The 19746-nt window shown below is 36.5% G+C and overlaps 1 protein-coding gene across 1 annotated transcript in view; it reads left to right on the top strand.

The window, feature by feature from the left end:
• The first annotated feature begins 1049 nt into the window (after positions 1–1049).
• LOC110467371 (serine/threonine-protein kinase SBK1-like) overlaps positions 1050–19746 on the top strand; it is a 22602-nt gene continuing 3905 nt past the window's right edge. Inside the window, exon 1 of the mRNA XM_021524485.1 lies at positions 1050–1464. The gene's annotated coding sequence lies outside the window, so the exon portion shown is untranslated. The remainder of the gene's footprint in view (positions 1465–19746) is intronic.

Raw genomic sequence — 19746 nt, forward strand, 5'->3', positions numbered from 1 at the left:
AACTAGAGTGTAAGTGATACCCAATGTAGTCATACAGAACTAGAGTGTAAGTGATACCCAATGTAGTCATACAGAACTAGAGTGTAAGTGATACCAAATGTGGTCATACAGAACTAGAGTGTAGGTAATACTCAATGTAGTCATACAAAACTAGATTGTAAGTGATACCCAGTGTAGTCACACAGAACTTAAGTGTAAGTGATACCCAATGTAGTCATACAGAACTAGAGTGTAAGTGATACCCAATGTAGTCACACAGAACTAGAGTGTAAGTGATACCCAATGTAGTCATACAGAACTAATGTTTAAGTGATACTCAATGTAGTCACACAGAAGTAGAGTGTAAGTGATACCCAATGTAGTCATACAGAACTAGAGTGTAAGTGATACCCAATGTAGTCATACATAACTATAGTGTAAGTGATACTCAATGTAGTCACACAGAACTAGAGTGTTAGTGATATCGAAGCTAACGGTGCTTGTGCCCTTCGGCCGAAAAAAAAAAAGAAAATGAAATTTCTGATTGTAAGCTAAGCTGTTCGTGACCGATTTAAAAACAAGCTGTAATTCGTATTGAATCGTGCATAGTACGAACACAGGAAACGCCACTAAAAGTTTGCGCGTGCCTGTGTTGGAAAAGGCTGGACGTCTTCGGACTTGATAAACTATCCTATTTTTACCGCTGTCTGTCTGGTGGGGTCACATCCCAACCATTGAGATTCCGAAAAAAATCGAAACAAAGTACGCCTAACGCTAGTTTTGCGTTCTCGTGTTTTTGCCGGAGTCTTCTGCAGCAGTTTTTATCGCCGAGGCTCCATACTCCGGACAAATTCTCTGCGATACAGCTTAGAAGTAAACTCGTAATAAGAAATTTGTGACGTGCATGCAATAATTTTGATATCAGCAAATTGATTTCTTCCGATAGAGTTTTTGCGCTGCGGCAAGCCATACCGTGCTATATGTACTTATGACAAATTGCGGCCAATCAACTGGACGTAATAAGCTGGTTTGGGTGAATCGGTGACAAGTGTGGTCTAACGTTGTGTATTTGTTCCTTCCGCCTTTGACTGCGCGACGGCGCTTGGTGGCTAACCACTACCCAAACTGCAGAGCCGAGAATCCTCATCATCAGCAGCTTGCCATCGTGCAACCATCGATTTTCTTCTTTCTGAGGATTTTTTAAAATGGACGTGAGAGCACGGCACCGCAAAGATGATGCTGTTTCAAAATTACGATACTAAGTAGAGAACAGACTGGAAGGTACTGTTGGGAGGTCGGCCCTCGCACTCATATACACTGGTTCCATAGCAGCGCGGTCATACCTACACCGGCAAGCAATGCACGCGCACTGCAACCAGGCAGGCGCTTGGGATGTTTAGGTGATGTAGAACGAGAGGTTCCCTCCCTGCTCGTGTACGACAACACGCCAATCATGGCCGTATATATACACCTAATACACACAAGGTAGGTAGTCAGCATTTTGTAAACAGATAGTAAACATTCAAACACGTAGTAAAACATATGCCTGATCTTTTTCTGATAACAATCTTTTGAAATTTATTAAGAAAATATCTTATAATATTACATATATTTGATTATGTTTATGACATGACCGTACCAATTATTACCGATCGTGTTGCTTCTGTCTGTCGTGATTAAAGATTGTCGGGGAATTTGTTTACAGTCATCAATTTAAATGAAATAAATTGTAATTTCATTCAGAGATACCTAACGAATTCTGATCCTCGTTTTCGTTAGTAATTTTTCATCAATACCATATGTCCCCGCTTGACGACCTTTTTCCATTACTCGCAGTGTGAGACAGATTGTCAGCACGGGCCACGTCGTCTTCTATCTGTATGCTAGGACTCACCGTTTTCTCCATCTAATAACCATTAACAAGGCCCCGTTAACGGCGGCATTTGAAACAAGCGTACTTTTTTTTCGGGGAGATTAAGAAAGGCTTGAGTTCATTAGCAATTCCGAGCAAAGCCTAGCTGACACCAAATCATACAGATAGGGCCGAAACACGCGAGTTATATAGAGTAAATCTCAAAACTTGTTTATGAATTCCGTTATCATCCCGAAGAAGTCTAAGAGATGTTACGCTATCGATAAAACCACTCCGCTGTCAGTTTACACGTCCCTATCAAAGGCGTATGTAATAAATAACATTAACGAAATACACATTTTATAAAAAAATATATGTTTAAACTGACTTTTTAAAGCATATGAGAGCACTTCAGAGTAGACAGTAATTTTTAGGTTTCATGTGATTACATAACTTGATTGTGTTGTGTATGTGAGTTTCCGGAATGCGTAGGGGTCAGTTTATATATTTTACACCGTAATGGAACAGCTTATTGTCCTATTCCGTCTTTGCTTATTGCAGAGTTATCTGCTCTTGTTAGCAGGTATTGATTGTTACGTCATTGGTTTGTGTGAAAAAATTACGTCGTTTTCTCCAAAATTGATGACGTTACTCTCACAAACAAATGAAATAACAAACAATACCTGCTCACAAGAGCAGATAACTCTGCAATACGCAAAGACGGAATAGTCGTACTAGGGGTGGACCACCATTGTCTTTAGAATATATATATATGCTGACTGTTGATAAGACAGTAAACTCAAAATTGCATTTGATAGTATTATAATTATATACCGTGAATATCGGTCAAATACCACACGTAGATATAGGTAGTCGTACATGCAGTTGTTTATCATTAGTGTGTAATATTTGTGTTAGCAATATTGTGAAGTCTTGGATGCTAGCCAATATGTTGTATAGTTTTGGGTACACTTTGTATTAACCAATATTGTGTAGTTTCTGATGTTAACAAATATCGTATAGTTTTAGGTGTTAACCAATATTGTGTTCTTTTAGGTGTTAACAAATATTGTGCTGTTATTTTTACATAACACTGTGCAGTTTTAGTGTTAATCAGTGGAGAGTAATATTATATGTTTTAGCATATGTTTTTCCAACATAAAATCTTAATAATTTTGATAAAAATAAATGATAAGACCTGCAAGTCACTAGCTATCGACAAAAGAGAAACACAAACTAAAAACGACAAGCGTTTAATGGCTATTTACCGACAAACCTTTAATGGCTTTTTACCGACAAACCTTTAATGGCTATTTACCGACAAATCTTTAATGGCTATTTACCGACAAACCTTTAATGGCTATTTGCCGCTTACTGTCTTGACGTAAATGGAGCATCAATAATTACTAATAAAGGAACAATAGATATCGGTGACAATTGAATACTGATAACTAATGAATATTGATAAATGACAACTAATAATCATTGATCAATAACAACAAATGAATATTGTTACTAACAAGTGATGGATATTGATTAATGAAAATATTCTTTAGTTGTTATAAATCAATATTCGTTTGTTGTCAATAATCAGTCAATAATCATTATTCATTTGTCAAAAATGGTTATTGACTGATTATTGACAACAAAAGAATATTGATTAATGACAATACATGTATATGAGAATAATGATTGTTGACAACTTGTGAATATTGATTATTGACAACTAGTGAATATTGATTATTGACAACTAGTGAATATTTATTATTGACAACTAGTGAATATTGATTATTTAGGGGATAGTACGTTGTTTTGAGTGGCTATACTGGCGATTAGAACATGAAACTTGAGTTTGAACTCGAGACCGATAGATATCGCAGATTAGAACATGGTCCGTATCCAATCAAAACACGCGTTGCAAACGAATCGTGTTAGAATAACAAGTAATGAATATTAATTATTGCCAACAAGTAATATTTGCCAGATTAACATTGTTTATTTTCGACAATTGAAAATTGATTATGGACGACAAATACATATCGATTATTGACAACAAGCGATTGTTGATTGGCAACAAATAACTTATTTATTGACAATAAATGATTTGTTATTGACAGCAAATTAATATTAATGATTCACAACAAATAGATATTCATTATTGGCGACAAACGAACAATAATAATGATTAATGACGACAAATGAATATTAATTATTGACGACAAGTTGATATTCATTATTGGCGACAAACGAATATTGGTCATTGTCAACAATGAATATCAGTTATTGACGACAAAAGATTATTGATTCTTGACGACAAATAAATCTGGATTATTTACGATAAATGTAAATAAATAGATTATTGAAAACAAATGTAAATGGAATATTGCCAACAAATGAATGCTAATAATTGACGACGAATTAATATTGATGACACATAGATGTTGATCATTTACGACAAATAAACATTGATTTTTGAAAAATGAATATCGAATATTGACGACAACAGGACATTGAGTATATTGAATACAGGAACATGAATATTTGACGACACACAAATATTAACGACAGCTTTGCGTTGCTTACTGATGGCAAATGAATATTGATTATTGACAAGTAGAAACAATGTTTGAAGAACAATGCTATCGGCAATGTTTCTTTATCAAGAAAATTCCGAGGAAAGCTGACGAAACCCATTGCTGAAGACACAAATAAACAGATAATGAAGATATTGAAATATTAACTTTTGAGACAACAAACGGTAGTTGTCTAATCACGGCGAAAAAGGTAGGACAACCGATAAATTGTTTTTTAACGAACTGGAACATTAAATATTAACCAACGTTGAGCATTGACGATAAAAAGGCATTCAACATTTTGAAAGAAAGACACGAATTTTGTGTATACACTTTGTTTGTGTTCTTATTGCTAGATTAAGAGAAATTCCTTCATGTTTTGAGTGACAGTTGAATGTACGATTTAGACGTATATACCTACCATTATATTTAAAGTGGGGGCAACTACTTATCAGTACCATCCTTACATTAAATAGAGCTCCATATCATAAACAGAATCTTCCTACACACATGTATAAGCTGGCGTCATGTGGAAATCGTTTTTTTTTGTTTGATTGCAAGACGAATATCTTTAATGTGTAGATATAAAATATGTATCTATGTATATAAAAAAATACTATCTGTGTTCGGAACAGATACCAACGATGAGGTGTACTTCTAGTGTAATAAAAATAGACTATCGCTAAATTAATGTTTTTACGTTAGTGATTAATATAGCGCTATGGAGAGGAAGAGAGAAGCACCATGACGTGGGAGCAGTATATAGCTGGTCCCATACGATTCGCTATTAATAGCAGGTCTGCTTGATAACCGAGATACATCGCCTCACACAATATTAAGATGATGATGCAGGTGTTTAGCGCCAGTCTGTGACGAGTGGTGTGATGAAGACAGCAGCCTGGCTGTACGCTAACAGTTAGTATTGATCACGATACCTCGATAGGACATTAAATAACAGCAATATTTTTTATCAGTGCGGGTTTGAGAGTAAATTATAGAGCAGTATGCGTCAGAGAAAATTGGTGTTGTTGTATATGGCCGAGTGCTGATTAATCCAATTATCGATATTAAGGGGTTATCATATATATTATAAAAAGAGAAATGAGGACAGAATATATGACTTTTATATATCAGAGCGGGGTATTTGACATTTATCTACTGTGTAAATATATCCTGACGGGGTATACGACATGTATCTACGGCGAATATATACCCTGACGGGGGATACGACATGTATCTACGGCGACTATATACCCTGACGGGGTATATGACATGTATCTACGGCGAATAAATACCCTGACGGGGTATACGACATGTATCTACGGCGACTATATACCCTGACGGGGTATATGATATGTATCTACGGCGAATATATACCCTGACGGGGTATACGACATGTATCTACTGTGTAAATATACCGGGGTGGTGTATATACATTTACGGGGTATACGACATTTTTCTACCGTGTATATTTACCGGGCCGGGGCATAAACAGTGATTGGGTATACGGCATTTATCTACCATGTATATATACCGTGACGGGGTATACGACATTTATCTACCGAGTATATATACCGTGACGGGGTATACAACATTTATCTACCGTATATATATACCGTGACGGGGTATTCGACATTTATCTATCGTGTATATATACCGTGACGGGGTATTCGACATTTATCACCGTATATATATCCCGTGACGGGGTACTCGACATTTATCTATTATGTATATATGCCGTGACGGGGTATTCGCCATTTATCACCGTATATGAATACCGTGACGGGGGATACGACATTTATCTACTGTATATAAATACCGTCACGGGGTATTCGACATTTGTCTATCGTGTATATATCCCGTGACGGGGTACTCGACATTTATCTATCGTGTATATATCCCGTGACGGGGTATTGGACATTTATCACCGTATTAAAATACCGTGGCGGGGTATACGACATTTTTCTACCGTGTATATTTACCGGGCCGGGGCATAAACAGTGATTGGGTATACGGCATTTATCACCGTATATAAATACCGTGACGGGGTATTCGACATTTATCACCGTATATTTATACCATGACGGGGTATTCGACATTTATCACCGTATATAAATACCGTGACGGGGTATACGACATTTATCTATTATGTATATATACCGTGACGGGGTATACGACATTTATCACCGTATATATATACCGTGACGGGGTATTCGACATTTATCTATGATGTATACATACTGTGACGGGGTATACGACATTTATCTACCGTGTACATAAACCGTGAACGGGTATACAACATTTATCTACCGTGTATATATACCATGACGGGGTATACAACATTTATCTGCCGTATACATATATACCGTGACGGGGTATACGACATTTATCTACCTTGACGGGGTATACGACATTTATCTGCCGTATACATATATACCGTGACGGGGTATTCGACATTTATCTACCTTGACGGGGTATACGACATTTATCTACCGTGACGGGGTATACGACATTTATCTACTATGTATATATTTAGGGACTTGGTATACGCTTTTTGTGTGCGTGTGAATTTGACCTACCTGTCTCTCTACAGCCTACATGTATACGTGTGACAATTTTTTGTGGCCTCATGTGTCTACCTAGGATCCATAGAGTGTAATAAAACAGTGGTAATCTAGATGAAATTCTAGAAATCGTGTCGAACCTATCTTAAATTAGTCTATTTTTGTCTAGTTTAATCCATTCTCGGTTTGGTGAACTTATGTGAATGGCATTCACCGACATTGTCTCTAACAATGTGGGGGTCTAATTGCCATGCTTTCAAGCATCTTTAGGGACGTACGAAAATGATTAGTTCTGTACAACGTAAAATTGATTCAACACGGCTTACGAATCGGGCGATTACCATAGTAGGATGTGGGTGGAAGGGGACTCAAGGAAGAGGTTTCTCTCCCTGCTCTGCGATTGGTTAAAAAATACCAATATACACAGCAGCATTGATTTCTATTAGAAGCGATTGGTTAAAATGATTTATTTATAACCCTTCTGTATTTTGAAAATTGCGGTTTTATGTCGTGATAATTCGATAAATCGCCGCAAATTTTAAAATACGAAAGGGTTATCTCCTATATGTAATAAAAGCGATCGTGTTCATATGATGCACAGACTGCACCAGATCATTGCGTATATATCTGCTGTGCAATTAACTTAACAATGTATAGCAACTGTTACTCGAATTTTCGATTATGAAGTAGTGAAGAGATTTGTATTCGCAAAAATTGAAAATAAATTGTAAAATTTTAAAACGTGTAGGAATAAATATTTGCGATAATGGCAGATCCACGATTTTACTTCTTCCGGATTTTCAGTACGCAGAAAATATATACCTCTCGATTTATTTATGTTAGTAAGTAAGTATGAGGGTTGCATAAAGAGGGAAAATGTCAAATGACTCGCTCTAATGCAATAACTGTTTAAGAGGCCATACACTGCGACCATGTTACGTCTAAGTTCGGCAATACGTGTGTTCTCAATCTGGGCAAATCGCGCATAAAAGCAACATACACAGTGTTTGTGAAGCTATTTCGGATCAATATCATACGTACATCACCTATACAGATGTTGTCTACACGGATTTCACTGTCTCGTATTGTAAAGAGCTTATATGTCCTAAATCTGTGCTCCTGCAATTTACCATAATTAATGTCGACATTTTCGCATTCCTATAACAGCAGTCGGCGGGAAGCTGGTAGGCGGGGGTAACTACGGCGCGTGCCGTTATAAACAGGCACTAATTCAATCTATGTAATTAACCTCATTTCATGAGTTTTTTTTCTCCAAAGTGAACGTTGGCAAGTAGGTGATCAATCTCGTCGTTGCATCTTGCCTGACGGAATTGATGCCAGCTATGAGCACGCTTGGTCACCCTTGAATGGGAAAAAATCTGCAACCCCCCCCCCCCTCCAAAACCCCCCACACATCTTCAACGCAAGCAAACCACATACTAAACAATTAAAGTTCACTGGTGTGTAAATCGTTCTCTCGGTAGTTTTAATTACACAGAACATTAACTCGGCTAGGTTCCCTGGATCGAACAATAATTTGATATAAACGTTTAATATCATTTTTCGAAAAATGTCGTTTATAATGCAATTGTAACCTATAACCAAACTTTTCACTGTAAGTTTGAAATAAAATGTGGCCTAACTGATTTGATGCAATGATTACACCTTACAAAATCGGGGAAAACATATCGATTAGTTGCGCCTGTGTATCAGTGTTCGGTATTTGTAGAGTAAAGAGGTATGTGAAATTGTTCACCAGATCTAGGATAATGTGACTCATCCGGAGCCTCTTTAGCACCTCGGCTCAGACAGATCGATACACCACGAGGTGTATAGAAGGCCTGACAAAACCTGACCTTTCATATACATATATCTTTATGCATATATATCTTCCCTTTATCAATTAGGACTACAGAATTGTAGCCATCTCGAGGTTTTTGTTGTCTGACCAACTGTTTCCTCGGCAATCTGCCGCCAGCGTCACGGCATCCCCAATAGGCTGACGTCACTGTCTGTGTAAGAGATTTGATTGGCCTCCGGTTGCACTTAATACGGTCAAATATGTATAGTTCACTAACCGGTCGAGCCCGTGTCACGAACATCCCTTAATTTAAGTTATTTAAGTTAATTCATTGGAATTTTTCCGAAAAGAAGTAATAAAAAATGAAAATAACAAAAAATGACACTCCCGAAAATATAATATTAATATTCACCGTAAAGTAGGTACACAGTTACTTCGCACTGTGTGTTACAGCCAACTACCAGATACCGTAAATTCCAAAGTAAGCGTATTGGCACCGTATTATCATTTGTTCAGTTTAAGGATCCCCGTACCATTGTCAAAAACTACACCTATGCAGTGGAGACTGGCTTTTCCGACATGACTATAGGTTTGATAAATCGTTCTGAAAAGAAAAGCATACCCTGTGGGACTTTAATGAAAGATGATAGAGATAAATTCAACGAAAAAAAAATCAACAACAATTTCTGAGTGTAAAAACCAGTGTGACCAGACCAGGGCCCATATTCATGAAACCGTTCTCATGCTCAAGCTGGGATACCTGTGCTCAAGTCAACTACCTTGTAACTCCCTTAAATCACGTAACATGGTCAACAATTCAAGTGTAAACATTGAAAACAGTATTCGGCCTAAGGTCTTTCCCAATTTTTTATATACCATTGACAAAATTATATTTTGTTTTATTAATTTATCACTGACACAAGAAATTTGCCTTGAGCAAAGAATCTGGGCTTGAGCATGAGAACGGTTTCATGAATATGGGCCCTGGACTCGATTCCTAGACCTCAGACTGCTGTGGGACAGGGATCCTTAATCTCTTTCTTACATCATCGTGTATATATACAAGATTCACGACAAAAGATTCAAAGATATGTAAATCGGTTCACGGGTTCACTATCCCTTAGATAACATCAATATCCAAACACTTGTCTGCGTCACTGAGGTGTTTATCATTTCTGATACAGAGTAGATACTCAATGGTTTCCTGATAAGCTTAAAACACGAGTGAAATATATTTGAAATTCAACGAAAAGCTATTGGACTTCCTGTTTCGAATTAAGAAAGATGGTTAAAAACAAAGTGTGATTCATCCCTGCAGGTCTAGGATCTAGAAAAGAATACAACTGATGTTACCCACTGCAATCGGCGTACGAGGCGACTAATGTGGGAACCCCCTGAGAAATTGGGGATTTGCTTTTGTGCCCTCTACTTGGAGACACAAAAACAACCAAATTAAAGAATAAAACAATTTGAACCTAAAAAATAAAAAAATAAAAAAAATCTGCATCCATCGCAATATTTGGGATCCTTACAGTTCTCTCTACTTATAACTACCTGTTGTGTCCTAGCGCCTTGCTTTGCCATACCTCACTTTTACCTTCGACTTTAACATTGAACTTTCGCCCAGGTGAGGAAGGCAATGGGTTTTGTAACCACGATGGGACATACCAAAGTCCTTAATAATGGTATGTGTTATTCCCTGCTTAGCGTTTGAGGCCTTTAGAGTAATGGCAACAACTGGTTCACCCGTTGTCAGTATAATGTGACCGGGCGGAATGCTTTAATGGGTGCCATCGGCATGATATTTCAGTGTGATAGCACTATAAAGCCGGCATCAGATCTGCACTATCACAAGAAGGTAAAATACACCAACATACCCTGTCTCCAGCACACATACACACATGCACGCATACATAACACACATGAAGACACGTCCTTAACTGAACTAAGCTGTTAATTGGACGTTAAATCCTTTACAACAAACTAACCAAAGTGTGAACACCATTTTTTGGTCTCATGTGATCAAGTGCAAGGTTTGTGTATATTAATAAAATGAAGTTCCATTTTNAAAGTTCCATTTTTAAAAAAAAAAAAAAAAAAAAAAAAAAAATCAAGAAAAAACGCCCAACTATGTATATGCGAAGAGTTTTGTCTAAAATTTCCGGAGGCTTTTTAAACAAAAATTATCCATATCGCGCGCGTATTGATACAGCAGAAAATTATGTTACTGCAGGGAAGCAAGATTTGTTTATATGATTGAAATGAACCAGATGTTATCATCCACAACTGGTCTTTATTGCAGCGCAGTTTTGTTTTAAATCCTGTTTTATGAATATAAACGAGATAGATATGTGTACGCTGCAACCAATGGCGTTCGGTCTATCGCAACACTGTGAGCATATCACAGAATTTATTGTTACCAAAAAAACGGAAAAAAATATATTTGCAGCTTTATCGAGCGTAATTTTGCCAAACCTAGAAGCTTACATTACAAGACTTAACTACATAATTACACTATCAGTCGATTGATATGATTTAAAGCCATATATGTAGATTTTACGTCACTGCACTGTGTTCAAGCTACACTACCGTATTGAAACGGTCTGACAGCTTCCATTGCGTAATAGGCTTTTGATCTCTAAAATATTACCAATCAAAAAACAATATGATAAGACTGGTGTCGCACATTTGTAATAGCACTGGTTCGACAAAATAGAAAATCTAGGATTGTTTTCAATGTCAAAATCGATTTCATGTTTGAAAATTCTTCACAATATTGGCATAGGCTCCAGTAAGTGTCGGACGCGGGCTTACGCCACGCTGTATATGAAACTAGGTTTAAGTGGCTAACCTACAGAATCCCGACCAACTATGCTTGGAACATCATGCTTACGAGTATTGATCACGGTACAGAAACGTCCGTGTTATTCCATTATTTCAATATTAACTCAGTATATGAACATAGCCTCCTCTGCAATATGTAATTTAATTCCGGTCTTCGTTTTGACAAGAAGATGTGTTGATAGGAGCTGTTGTTCTGTGTTCACCAGCGTCATACGATCATTGGTTGTTATATAACCAACAGACAAACAACGCTCGGTTATAATTCAACATATAAATAAACAACCCTTGACAATTTTTCATCAGCAGATACATGACAATTGATTATGTATCCACTAAAAGATACCTCACCTTTGGTTCTGTTCTCACCAACAGATAAAAAACCCTAGGTTCTTTTCTCACCAACAGATTAACAACCCTAGGTCTGTTCTCACCAACAGATAAACAACCCTAGGTTCTGTTCTCACCAACAAATAAACAACCCTAGGTTCTGTTCTCACTATCAGACAAACAACTCTAGGTTCTGTTCTCACCATCAGATACACAACCATAGGTTCTGTTCTCACCAACAGATACACAACCATAGGTTCTGTTCTCACCGACAGACAAACAACCTTAGGTTCTGTTCTCACCAAAATACAGATAAGCAATCCTAGGTTCTGTTCTCACCAACAAATAAACAACCCTAGGTTCTGTTCTCACTATCAGACAAACAACTCTAGGTTCTGTTCTCACCATCAGATACACAACCATAGGTTCTGTTCTCACCGACAGATACACAACCATAGGTTCTGTTCTCACCAACAGACAAACAACCCTTGGTTCTGTTCTCACCAACAGATAAGCAATCCTAGGTTCTGTTCTTACCAAAATACAAACAACCCTTGGTTCTGTTCTCACCATCAGACAAACAATCCTTGGTTTTGTTCTCACTAAAAGACAAACACTCCTTGGTTCTGTCCTCACCAAAAGACAAACAACCGTTAGTTCTGTTCTCACCATCAGACAAACAACCCTAGGATCTGTTATTACCAAAATACAAACCACTCTAGGTTCTGTTCTCACCAACAGATAAACAACCCTAGGTTCTGTTCTCACCAACAGATTAACAACCCTAGGTTCTGTTCTCACCATCAGACAAACAACCCTAGGTTCTGTTTTCACCAAAAGACAAGCAATCCTTGGATCTGTTTTCACTAAAAGACAAACGATCCTAGGTTCTGTTCTCACATAAAGACAAACAACCCTAGGTTCTGTTCTCACCAAAAAGAAAAACATTCCTTGGTTCTGTTCTCACCAAGAGACAAATTATCCTTGGTTCTGTATTCACCAAAAGACAAACACTCCTTGGTTCTGTTATCACCAAAATACAAACAACTCTAGGTTCTGTTCTCACCAAAAGATAAACAACCATAGGTTCTGTTCTCACCAACAAATAACAACCCTAGGTTCTGTTCTCACCAAAAGACAATCAACCCTAGGTTCTGTTCTCACCAACAGATAAACAACCATAGGTTCTGTTCTCACCAACAGATAAACAACCATAGGTTCTTTTCTCACCAACAGATAAACACCCCTTGGTTCTGTTCTCACCAAAATACAAAGAACCCTAGGTTCTGTTCTCACCAACAGATAAACAACCATAGGTTCTGTTCTCACCAACAGATAAACACCCATTGGTTCTGTTCTCAACAAAATACAAACAACCCTAGGTTCTGTTCTCACCATCAGACAAACAACCCTAGGTTCTGTTCTCACCAACAGATAAACACCCATTGGTTCTGTTCTCAACAAAATACAAACAACCCTTGGTTCTGTTCTCACCTAAAGACAATCAACCCTAGGTTTTCTTCTCACCAAAAGACAAACAATCCTTGGTTCTGTTCTCACCATCAGACAAACTCTTGGTTCTGTTCTCACCAAAAGACAAACAACCATTGGTTCTGTTCTCACCAAAATACAAACAACCCTTGGTTCTGTTCTCACCAACAGACAAACAACCCTTTGATCAGTTCTCACCAACAGACAAACAATCTTAGGTTCTGTTCTAATCAAAAGACAAACAACCCTTGGGCCTGTTCTCACCAAAAGACAAACAACCCTTGGGTCTGTTCTCACCAACAGATAAACAACCCTAGGTTCTGTTCTCACCAACAGATAAACAACCCTAGGTTCTGTTCTCACCAACAGATAAACAACCCTAGGTTCTGTTCTCACCAACAGATAAACAACCCTAGGTTCTGTTCTCACCAACAGATAAACAACCCTAGGTTCTGTTCTCACCAACAGATAAACAACCCTAGGTTCTGTTCTCACCAACAGATAAACAACCCTAGGTTCTGTTCTCACCATCAGACAAACAACCTTAGGTTCTGTTCTCACCAACAGATAAACAACCCTAGGTTCTGTTCTCACCAACAGATAAACACCACTTGGTTCTGTTCTCACCAAAAGACAAACAATCCTTGGATCTGTTCTCACCAAAAGATAAACAACCATAAGTTCTGTTCTTACCAACAGATTAACAACCCTAGGTTCTGCTCTCATTAAATATAATCAACCCTAGGTTCTGTTCTCACCAAAAGACAATCAATCCTTGGTTCTGTTCTAACCAACAGAAAACAACCCTTTGATCAGTTCTCACCAACAGACAAACAATCTTAGGTTCTGTTCTCATCAAAATACATACAACCCTTGGGCCTGTTCTACCCAAAAGACAAACAACCCTTGGGTCTGTTCCCACCAAAATACAAACAATCCTAGGTTCTGTTCTCACCAAAAGACAATCAATCCTTGGTTCTGTTCTAACCAACAGACAAACAACCCTTTGATCAGTTCTCACCAACAGACAAACAATCTTAGGTTCTGTTCTCATCAAAAGACAAACAACCCTTGGGTCTGTTCCCACCAACATATTAACAACCTTTTGATCTGTTCTCACCAAAAGACAAACAACCCTTGGGCCTGTTCTCACCAACATATTAACAACCCTTTGATCTTTTTCATTAATAGACAAACAACCCTTTGGTCAGTTCTCACCAAGAGTCAAACAATCTTAAGTTCTGTTCTCACCAACAGACAAACAACCCTTGGGTCTGCTCTCACCGAAAGACATACAACCATATGTTTTTTCACCAAAAGACAAACGTTTCAATTCAAAACTTAACTCAGACAATATTTGTATTTAATATAACATGCATGTCACCGACTCGCTGAAATTAGCGTTAGTATTACATTAAACTGCTGCCATTGTATGACAAGTATGACGGTGTCCTTGTAGCAATTATAGAACCAGCAATACGCGAAACTTTAACCATCTATATGACAGTGAACATATATTTAGTGAAATTATACATTGTGACAGTATGTACCTGTATCTGAACAAATCACATTTTAGTATAACTTTAAACAATAAGATAACTCTAGAATATATACTGCTGTTAAGATTGTTTCTTATGAGGTAGTCTTGGCTTAATTTATGGAATATGCATAAATACCATTATGTATTCATTTTGAGATGGTGTAATGTTTTCACAACTTTTAAATATTTCAGTTTTGTTTAACTTTCAAAAATAAAACTATGAACAGTTTGATGTCCAATAGTGCATGCATATTTTATTGCTTCAATATGGAGCAAAAGGTCAATACATCCACTCAGATTGCTCCGACTTTTTTTAAAATGCGATAGTATTCTGGAATATTTGTATTTTAGATTGAAATATGTAACGCGACATGTTTTTGTAAGATAACAACTCAAAAGCGTCAACCCTATTGTTCTTTGACCGAATATATATATATATATATATATATATATAATAGATGATAAATAAATAAGTCCTTGCGAAGGAAAATATAGAATAAAAACATAACTTTTCAAATCGTCCGCTAGGCCTTTCTGCCTTCTAGGGCTTCTTCAGGCGGATTGATGTTTATTTATATATATATATATACAGAAATTTCAAATGGTGCATATTTCTCATTCTTTTTGTAACGACCTTGACATTCTAAACGATACACGGGCGATGGACTGAGTTGCAAGCAGCACGATGCATTATGTACATTTACATATTTTGATTGCTATTTCAGGACGTGACAGATGCTTTTTGACTGTAGATATTATCAACACACAGAGATGAGTGCTGCGCCAAGACTGGTGCTCCGCAGTGCAACAAACTCACTTTGTCCCATCGCAACATAACCTGTCGTGTTTATAGCGCGGTTAAGGATAGGACCTAGATAGAGGCAATATTCAGCTTGATAAATCGGTCAGTATAGGGTCTATAAAAAGACGATAAGCTATTAATTTCCGAATCCAATAGAATCGATGGTGTAAGTGTCCGCCATATTGTTTACGGGGGATGGTTTTACTGGGTTGCGTGGGATAATCATTACAGCGAACGTCTGCAATTATATATGTATACTATTTGTGTTGAGTATGATTCTTGTTTGTATATATACATATAACCTAACGTCTTTTATGGAAATGTTGTAATTTGAAACACATTTATTCAGAGTAATAAAGTCTTACTGACCCAAATTGTCTGGAATTCTGTCTGTTCGTACATAATGAGACCCCTACTGCCACAAAATCATTAGATGTAAAAGATCGGTTCGACGTTATAAATCTCTCGAGTTATAAACCCAGATCGTCCGTTGCGTGTTCGGGGAGCGGAAACCACTCCCTGTCTCCTGGAATTTATCCACGGATTGTGCCCAACGGAGAGATCCATGGATGGCTATCCATACCGGAATGTTCTATCCTACTTCTTACGTGCTCTTGACAGAGACGAGTTATATTTAAGTGGTTTAACAAGCCGACAAACCACACAGATTAGTTCGAATAGAATGTGCGTTCCCATATTTGATTGTTGTGCATTACAAATTAAACCGTCGGTTGATATCTGTGTTGAGTATGACTGACGCTCTTGCCTAATCGTCTTTAGAATCTTTTGTAAAATCGATAGCATTGCTACACCGACTACTTGTATGAGAATGAAAGTTCATCTGATTATTCATAAATTGCAATATGTACAGGTAAATTGTAATGTGATTTAACTGATGTACGAGTCAGCTCATATTAGTAATATGTACATACATGTATATATTTTTATGTAAATAGGTATATTTTACATTTTCACTGCAACTTCCTCTATAAGCATTACCAAGGAGAGTTGCGTTCATAGCTTTATGACGCTTCAATCAGCGTCATTTTGTAACTTCTCCTCCCGTCTCGATTAACATGAGACGACCGCTAGAATCAAACATTTTGGCTACGTTAAGCTGTTCCAGGATTCTTGTTTGCGCTGACAATACCTAAATATGCCTGTAAATTTTCAAATATACCTGCATATATTGAGATATGCCAGTTCATATTAAAACGTACCTGTATACATAAAAATATGCTTGTTCATATAAGGAATGAACGGTATTTTTTTCAATGTTCATGCCGGTATGAATGCAAATTGGTTGCATACAAATTCATGCTTTAATATGTACAGGTATATTTCAATACATACAGGTATATCTCAACATGTACAGGTATATCTCAATACATACAGGTATATTTCAATGCATACAGGTATATATCAATGCGTACAGGTATATATCAATACATACAGGTATATCTCAATACATACAGGTAGATCTCTATATTTACAGGCATATCTCAATACATACAGGTATATCTCTATATTTACAGGTATATCTGAATACATACAGGTATATATGAACGGTATTTTTTTCAATGTTCATGCCGGTATGAATGCAAATTGGTTGCATACAAATTCATGCTTTAATATGTCCAGGTATATTTCAATACATACAGGTATATCTCAACATGTCCAGGTATATCTCAATACATACAGGTATATCTCAACATGTACAGGTATATCTCAATTCATACAAGTATATCTCAACATGAACAGGTATATCTCAATACATACAGGTATATCTCAACAGGAACAGGTATATCTCAACATGTACATGTATATCTCAATACATAAAGGTATATCTCAATACATGCAGGTATATCTCAATACATACAGGTATATCTCAACATGTACAGGTATATCTCAATTCATACAAGTATATCTCAACATGAACAGGTATATCTCAATACATACAGGTATATCTCAACATGTACAGGTATATCTCAATACATAAAGGTATATCTCAATACATGCAGGTATATCTCAATACATACAGGTATATCTCAATACATAAAGGTATATCCCAATACATGCAGGTATATCTCAATACATACAGGTATATCTCAACATGAACAGGTATATCTCAATACATACAGGTATATCTCAACACGAACAGGTATATCTCAACATGTACATGTATATCTCAATACATAAAGGTATATCTCAATACATGCAGGTATATCTCAATACATACAGGTATATCTCAATATATGCAGGTATATCTCAACATGTACAGGTAATACATACAGGTATATCTCAATACATACAGGTATATCTCAACATTTACAGGTATATCTCAATACATACAGGTATATTTCAATGCATACAGGTATATATCAATACGTACAGGTATATATCAATACATACAGGTATATCTCTATATTTACAGGTATATCTCAGTACATACAGGTATATCTCAATATATGCAGGTATATCTCAACATGTACAGGTATGTCTCAATACATACAGGTATATCTTAACATTTACAGGTATATCTCAATACATAAAGGTATATCTCAATACATGCAGGTATATCTCTATATTTACAGCTATATCTCAATACATACAGGTAGATCTCTATATTTACAGGTATATCTGAATACATACAGGTATATCTCTATATTTACAGGTATATGTCAATACATACAGGTATATCTCAAGATGTACAGGTATATCTCAATACATACAGGTATATTTCAATACATACAGGTATATATCAATACGTACAGGTATATATCAATACATACAGGTATATCTCAATATATACAGGTATAGCTCAATACATACAGGTATATATTGAGATATACCTGTTCATGTTGAGATATACCTGTATGTATTGTGATATAACTGTAAATATAGAGATATACCTGTATGGATTCAGATATACCTGTGAATATAGAGATATACCTGTATGTATTGAGCTATACCTGTATGTATTGAGCTATACCTGTATATATCTCAATATATACAGGTATATCTCAACATGTACACGTATATCTCAATACATACAGGTAGATCTCTATATTTACAGGTATATCTCAATACGTACAGGTATATCTCTATATTTACAGTTATATCACAATACATACAGGTATATCTCAAGATGTACAGGTATATCTCAATACATACATACAGGTATATCTCAATATATGCCGGTATATCTCAACATGTACAGGTATATCTTAATACATACAGGTATATCTCAACATGAACAGGTATATCTCAATATATACAGGTATAGCTCAATACATACAGGTATATCTCAATACATACAGGTATATCTCAACATGTACAGGTATATCTCAACATGTACAGGTATATCTTAATACATACAGGTATATCTCAATACATACAGGTATATCTCAATACATACAGGTATATCTCAACATGTTCAGGTATATCTCTATGTTTACAGGTATATCTCAACATGTACAGGTATATCTCAACATGTACAGGTATATCTCAATACATACAGGTATATCTTAAGCTGTACAGGTATATCTCAATGCATACAGGTATATCTCAATGCATACAGGTATATCCCAATACATACAGGTATATCTTAATACATACAGGTAGATCTCAATACATGCAGGTATATCTCAATACATAAAGGTATATCTTAATACATACAGGGATATCTCAATACATACCGGTATATCTCAATACATACAGTTATATCTCAATACATACAGGGATATCTCAATACATACCGGTATATCTCAATACATACGGGTATATCTCAAGATGTACAGGTATATCTCAATACATACAGGTATATCTCAAGATGTACATGTATATCTCAACATGTACAGGTATATCTTAATACATACAGGTATATCTCAATACATGCAGGTATATCTCAATACATACAGGTATATCTCAAGATGTACAGGTATATCTCAATACATACAGGTATATCTCAATA

The sequence above is a fragment of the Mizuhopecten yessoensis genome, unplaced genomic scaffold (genome assembly GCF_002113885.1).
Source record: "Mizuhopecten yessoensis strain PY_sf001 unplaced genomic scaffold, ASM211388v2 scaffold11171, whole genome shotgun sequence".
NCBI classification, from domain to species: domain Eukaryota; kingdom Metazoa; phylum Mollusca; class Bivalvia; order Pectinida; family Pectinidae; genus Mizuhopecten; species Mizuhopecten yessoensis.